The sequence below is a fragment of the Cupressus sempervirens genome, chromosome 8 (genome assembly GCF_028749045.1).
Source record: "Cupressus sempervirens isolate cs-2001-9-10 chromosome 8, ASM2874904v1, whole genome shotgun sequence".
NCBI lineage: Eukaryota > Viridiplantae > Streptophyta > Pinopsida > Cupressales > Cupressaceae > Cupressus > Cupressus sempervirens.
In genome coordinates, this window is record NC_143125.1 from 244884954 (window position 1) to 244892873 (window position 7920).

Genomic DNA, 7920 nt, shown 5'->3' on the forward strand with positions numbered 1-7920 from the left:
ATAAATAATAATTATAAAATACTAATAAATTAATAAACAAATAATAATAATAAAAGTTATAAAAATTAAAATAAAAGTTATAAAAATTAAAATGGAAGTTATAAATATTTAAATGGAAATTATTTAAAAAGTAAATTGGAGTTATAAGCTTGCATGGGAATTAACGCATTTCTCTATTTCTCATGTGTCAACAACACAGGGGTTAGTGCATCAATTAAGCACATGGTGTCTACAACCCTATGGCTCATCAAAAAGGTTGGAAAAGACCCATGCTTAGTTGGTGACACCTTCCACCTATTTCTAGAAGCATTCTAGAGGTTTCTTGAGAGCTCTTTATATTCAGGCATTCCTAGAAGCTTAGACATAGCGTGGATAGCGTGGATAGCATGGATAGCGTGGAGAACAATTGGAGCATTGGAGGACTCGAGAATTCTGAAGAAGGGAGCTTGCTCTACGGGTTTTCTGAGGAAGAGTGAATTAGCATCAGAATCTAGGTAGATTCTTGTGATTTTACTTATGCTATTTCCGCATCATGCATTCCTGTCTTCTTCGTGTCTTCCATATGTCTTCTGAGGAATCTCATATTTCATTATGCATTTTCAATTTAGGCAATTAAAATTTATTTGAGGATTCTATATGCTTAGATCTGAAAATGACATAGGGCTAGGGTTGAAAATTCATAGTCAAACCCATTAGATTAATTATTGGAAATTTTGGAAATCCAAGGTTTATAGAAAAATTCTGAAAAATGGAAGCTTGTATTCATAAATTGTCATTTTTCTTATACATATATATATATATATATACACACATATATATATACATATATATATATATATATACACACACACATATATATATATATATATATATATATATATATACATATATATATATATATATATACATATGTATATATACATATATATACATATGTATATATACATATGTATATATACATATGTATATATACATATATATACATATGTATATATACATATGTATATATACATATGTATATATACATATATATATACATATGTATATATATATATATATGTATATATATACTGTGATATTTATAATTCTGTATATTATATATACATACATACATATATATATATGTATATATATGTATATATATGTATATATATATATATATATATGTATATATATATATATGTATATATATATATATATATATATATATATATATATATATAAGTATACGTATGTATATATATATATACATACATATGTATATATATAATATATATATATTTACATGTGTTAAAATCGGATGACATACCGCGGGCGAAAACATTTTATGAAACATTTTTTAAAAAAATCCATATCACACAGTCCGATTCAAAATCGTGTAAGCAATTGTTAAGAAATAATAATATTCATTTACATTGTGATGTTGGGCAGGCGGGTATTTATTACCCCACCCACTGCAGGCCTGCGAGATCGCAGGGTACCTGCGATCCGCAGTGTACGTGCGGGGCAGACGTATTGATAGCCGCACAATTTTTTTAAAATCGCATTGTGATATATGCTATTTTTTTTTTTAATTATACTTGCAACGTTATTTCATATGCAAATTTGATATGAGTTCGATTTTGTTATTTTAAAAATGTTGCAATGTTATTGATTTTTAAATGTTATTATATATATATATATATATATATATATATATATATATATATATAATTAATTATAAATGATTATTATTAAGTTCTAAATTGATGGATCACTCTTTTAATGATTTAAAGTATTGTTATTAAGGTTATGAAGAGATATTAATGATTAATTTAATTAAACATTAGTTTTAGTTAAGATTAATTATTAGAATATATAATCAAAGTTTTGATTATTGGAAATGTTGTTTTTCAAACAAAGTTTTTTATAAAATATTATTGAATCAATTAGGAAATTTGAATCTAATGGAGGAACTTTTATCTATCAAGCAAAAATACATGGGTTAGGTAAAATGTGACATTTCTCTACTTAATATTAATTGGGAAACGTAAATTGAGACTTTTACATTCAAATTTGAAAACTTAGCAAAACCAAAACATGTGTTTACATTGTGTATTCCTTATGCTAATGTTTTGGGTTTTGGGTTGACTAGTGTTGACCAGTATAGGATGTCTACCAGAGGCTTGGGGGTTATGTGATTGTGATGTCATGATGATGTTTTATTCTCGATCTTTATAAACCCAACCATGATTATGTGATGGAATGCTCTATGTATTGGTTGTGATTACTAATTGTTAAAGTTGAGATTCTTATGTTTGAGACCCTTGACTTAACCATTATTTTTGGTCATCGATCAGTTATCCTTGGTTGTTTTCTAGTCACCATGATGGGACTGAGATGTGGATTTATTCTTAATGATGTCATGTTGTGACATGTTTGACTCAACCATTTTTGGAGTCTTCAATCAGTATGATTGAGACATATTTTGGTTATTGAGAACCAATGGATACTTTGATTATCAGTGATACTTCAGTTGCCAATAGAGAGCTATTGTGGTCATGATTTTCTATGGATGTTGCTCATGGAGATTTGATGCTTTTGTGCATATTTGATGATTTTATCATGGATATTTGATGATTCTTATTGTGGATATTTGATGATTTTATTATGGATTATCTTTGGTGATTTTGATGATTTATGATACCATGAGCATTAGGGTAGGATATCTGCATGTAGTGTCGGGAAGTGGCTTGCAATGGGGGTCGGGCCCCTAAGAGGCTGCCAAGGTAACTCATTGTAAGTTGGATTAATAAGTGATAACATTCACACTTAATACTAACTGAATGAACCTAAAAAGATAAGTGTTTTGTTCTCGCCCATGCCTTGAGTGCTTGTATAGACTAGGATGGGAGTAGTGAGAATGCATGGTTGCGACCTTGCATTCCATAGTATGCCTTGTCAGTATGAGAGGATACTAGTGGCCGCATGAGATCTGTATGGACCCGTGGAGTTTAGCTAACTGCTAGGGTAACTCGTACGAGATAAATGCGATGACACTTTCCTGCTTGCATAGTAGGTTCCTACATGTCATTGTGTGCCTTTGGGAAGTAGATGTCTGTTTTGTGATTGGAACCTTTGAGTTAGTATACTTTTAGGATTCCTGGACTTTAGAGACTTGTGATATGTGATTTTGATAGCCTGTTTGGGACTTGAGATTATCTCCTCAGCATGGTGGGAGTGGATCAGTTAGGTACCACACGGTCGGGTGGTAGTGTATTTTCCACTCTTATCATTTGAGATTCATTGAGACATCATGGCTGAAGCGTTCTTCGATGGTGGATATGTATCCTTTCATTGATGAGTAGCATATGTTAGATGATGTTATCTTATGCTTATATTTGTATGTTAGATTACTTCTACATATGATGTTGTATTTATTAGGAGTGACATTCCTACTATGTTAATGTCGATGATCTCTTTGGTGATTTGGGATGTTATGCACGGAGGGATGGCTACGGCCCACGATGGTCTAATGATGCTATTAACGGTTGGGAGGAACCATGCACTTAGTTTATCTTGTTTGATCTTTATGATAGATGTATATGACTTCTATGATGATGTATCATGTGTATCATGTGATTATCTTTACTTTGATGTATCATGGATTAGAATAGGATGATGTACCTTATTCTATATATGTATATTCTTTGAGCTTGTCATACCCTGTGACATGTATAGACAATGATTGAGCCATTGGAAATGTAATGTTTAAACATTGGACTTTCATTATTACTTCATGTGGATGTTGTACTAGATGGATTCATGTATGTAATTCAACGTTAAGGGATCTTTAAAGAATGTAATCTGTTAAGTGTGTTATGTTTATTTTTAGATGGACATTGCTATTGCTTCCATTATTGTGAATAAGTTATATGTGGTATTTACTTTCATGTAATTTTTAAATAAAAAAATGTTACCAAATTTAGTGAAATTCTAGGTTAATTCTTTGGATCCCTTGGCGGGGCATTACATTTCCCAATTTCAACATCATTGAAACAAAATTACATAAAATATTTAAAATCAACAAAAAATCTTAATATATCATTTAAACACCATATAATTTGTATTTATAAGCATAAAGTTTGAATGATATTTTATATTTGAATTTGAATTTTGATATAAATCATCCAATGTTCTATGAATTTTTCTACTTTTTTTTCAGAAATATTATTTTTATATTAATAATAATTGGTTCAATATAGCTCCTAGAGAAAAGAACCAGAAAATAAAAACTCTTGTCATTGCCTAATAGAAAAAGGATGGAGAAGAAGAAATATTGCATCAAGGTAGAGTATCTATCAACACTAATGAGTCTTGTCCTTGTGATTCCCAAATTGAGAATATATTGTGATTACAAGGAGGCCAAAACTCATTAGAATACAATTCATTGTTAGGTGCTACAAACAAGAACCAAGCCAAAAATAGTCATAAAAGTTTCCATTATTGATGTTCTATGAAAAATATTATAAATGTTATAATTTAGTTATAGATTGAACAAGTATACTATTTACTAAATTGACATGAGTTATTTTAAAAGGCTCTCTATGTTTTTGGATGGTTGAAATGCAAAAGAGTTATTTATTGTTTTCTTATGGAAAACATATTTAAGCAAGAATAGTAGACATAAATTTGAACTACTAAAATAAATAATTTACATGGACTCTATATTTTTACACTAAACTCCCAACTAGATTATCCAAACATATTTCTATATAGTCAATACTTTTTTCAAATGATTACAACATTTACTTCAAGACTATCCTAAGCCTCACCAAAGACCATAGTCAAAAAGAGATTTTGGTCAATACATGTGATAAGAATAAAATAGAAACACAATATTAATTATTTGACTAATGAATAAGAATATTTACCTAAAATACTAGATAGAAAACTTAAAGTGCCTTGTCAATTATTTTATTAAAGTCTTTATACCCTTCTCAATTGTATTCTGGATTCTACTCCTATGAAAAACAAGGGTCTTTTTTCCCTCTTCTTTTTTCCCTAATGCCTACACTTTGAATGAGGTAAAAAATAATAATATACTTTATCATTATTATAAAATATATATATGACTATTACCTTTTTCTATTAATAAGAATTATAATTTTCATGTAGCAAAAGTGTGTGTGTGTGTGTGTGTGTGTGTGTGTGTGTGTGTGTGTGTGTGTGTAACTATGTATATGTGTATATGTATATAAACCACAAAAAGACAAATTCGGAGGTCATTTGCATCATATGAACTTGTTGCTAGTGTAGATAAGGAAGAGCTACAAGAGTCATTTGGCTAGATTAGGCATGTCACCATTTTCCTCCAATTTTTTAATATATTTTAAGTTTTATTTTATGTTTCCTTAGGTAAACATATGGTTTTTAATGTGTATGTTTAACGTATATTATTTTAAACAGTTCAATTTTATTTATATGATTCTACATTTATGTTTTAAGTATTGTAATATTAGATAATGTTTAGAAAAAGTATTGGAATGTAATTAAATTTATACATTATTAGAGAAATTAGATTATTTATAAACAATTATTTATAGAAAATAGTCAAAAATTATATCGACAATATTAGAAAATTTATAGAAAATGTTAGAACAGTTAGAAACTTTAGAAAACAACAGATTTTTTTAAAAAATTTATAGGAAATTATTTAGATAGAATATTAGAGAATTTAAATATTTTTATTTTTATTTTATTAGAAGTCATTAGAAATTTTTGTAAAGGAAAAAGTTTAGAAAGTACTGTAAACTGGTAACTAAAACCAATTAGATTGAACTAAATGAAAATCTACCTCTTATTGTGAACACAAATAAATTCTAATTGAAACCTTAACATTGAACCTTATAAATTATTGGCAGGTGCAGAAACTAACACTAAATGTAATTAAATCACAACATTAAACCTAATTAAACTCGAACTAAAACTCTCAAATTGAACAAAATTAGACTCTAACTCCTATATTGAACCTTAAATTCAAATATGTTGGCTTTAACCGTAAACATTAAACCCTCTCTCTCTAGATCTCAAACTTGTGACCCTATGTTTCTCTCTAACTCCTAAACCCCATCTCTCTAAACCATAGACTGCTCTCTAACCCCATAATCCCTAAACCTCTCTCTCTCTCTCTCTCTCTCTCTCTCTCTCTCTCTCTCTCTCTCTTTGTAGAATATCCCAACCCTAACCTCATCTCTCTCTTTCTATGTCTCAAAATTTTAATCCTTTATCGCTCTCTAACTCTTAGACCCCAGCTCTCTAAACCCTAATCCATTCTATAACTTGTAAACCCATCTCTCTAAACCCTAAAGAATTCTCTAACTCCTAAGTCCCATCTCTTTAAACCATAAGCCACTCTCTAAGTCCTAAACCCCATCTCTTTAGATCTTAAATTGCTCTCTAACTCCTAAACTGTTTCTCTTTAAACCCTAAATTGTTCTCTAAGTCCTTGATTGCATCTCTCTAAACCCATAATCCCTAAACTTCTCTCTCTATAGAACTTACATAACTTCATCTCTCCCAACCCTAACCTCATCTCTCTCTTTCTAGATCTCAAACATTTTACCCTTTGTTTCTCTCTAACTCCTAGACCCCATCTCTCTAAACCCTAAACCACTGTATAACTCATAAACCCCATCACTCTAAACCCTAAACTACTCTCTAACTCATAAATCCCATCTCTTTAAATCCTAAACCACATCTCTCTAAACCCTAAACCACTGTCTAACCCCATAATTCCTAAAACTCTCTCTCTCTCTCTCTCTATATATATATATATATATATATATATATATATATATATATATATATATATATATATTACATAACTTATCTCTTCCAACTCTAGCATCATCTCTTTCTTTTTAGATCTTAAACATTTAACCCTTTATTTCTCTATAACTCATAAAGCCAATCTCTCTAAACTTTAAACCACTATCTAACTCCTAAATCCCATTTCTTTAAACCCTAAATCACTCTCTAATTCCTAAAATCCATCTCTCTAAACCCTAAAATGCTCTCTAACCCTCAACCCCATCTCTTTAAACCCTTAACTACTCTCTAAGTCCTAGACTACATGTCTCTAAATTGTAACCACTCTCTATCCCAATAATCCTTAAACTTCTATCTCTCTAGAATTTATATAACTTATCTCTCCTAACCCTAGCCTCATCTCTCTCTTTATAGATCTCAAACTTTTAACCCTTTGTCTCTCTCTAGTTCCTTGAACCCATCTCTCTAAACCCTAAACCACTCTGTAACTCATAAACCCCATCTCTATAAACCCCAAACCGCTCTCTAACTCTTAAATACCATCTATTTAAACCCTAAACTACTATCTAACTCCAAAACTCCATCTCTTTAAACCCTAAACCACTCCCTAAACTTGCTATCTAAATTTGATTTGTACCTATTACTAAAAAAAAATGTAATGTAGTTAAAATTTCTTTATATCTTGTACAATAGGTTTGTTTAGCAAGGTTCATTTAATGTGTTGTGATTCAATTAGTTTATCTAATAATTTGGGTATAAATGTATATATATGCATATGCAGATCTTTATTATCATCTATCTAGTTTTTTTTGTTTATATCTTTTATTATTATGGCATTGAGGGATAGTGATTCTGGAGAGGCCAGTGTAGATGGTCATCCCTATAGTGGTTCATTTCATAGATCGACCTCTAGTACCTATGATAGGGAGAGATTATTTAGGGATACTATTCAGTGCTAATAGAGTGCACTTGATACTATTGATTAGAGTCTATAGGCTTCACCTACTCTATAGCATAGGGATAAGGTGATTGTGATTAGAGATGAGTTGATTAGAATGATGTGCACTATTGAGGGTTTTAACCCTTATGATAGTGTTAGTTTAGACACAT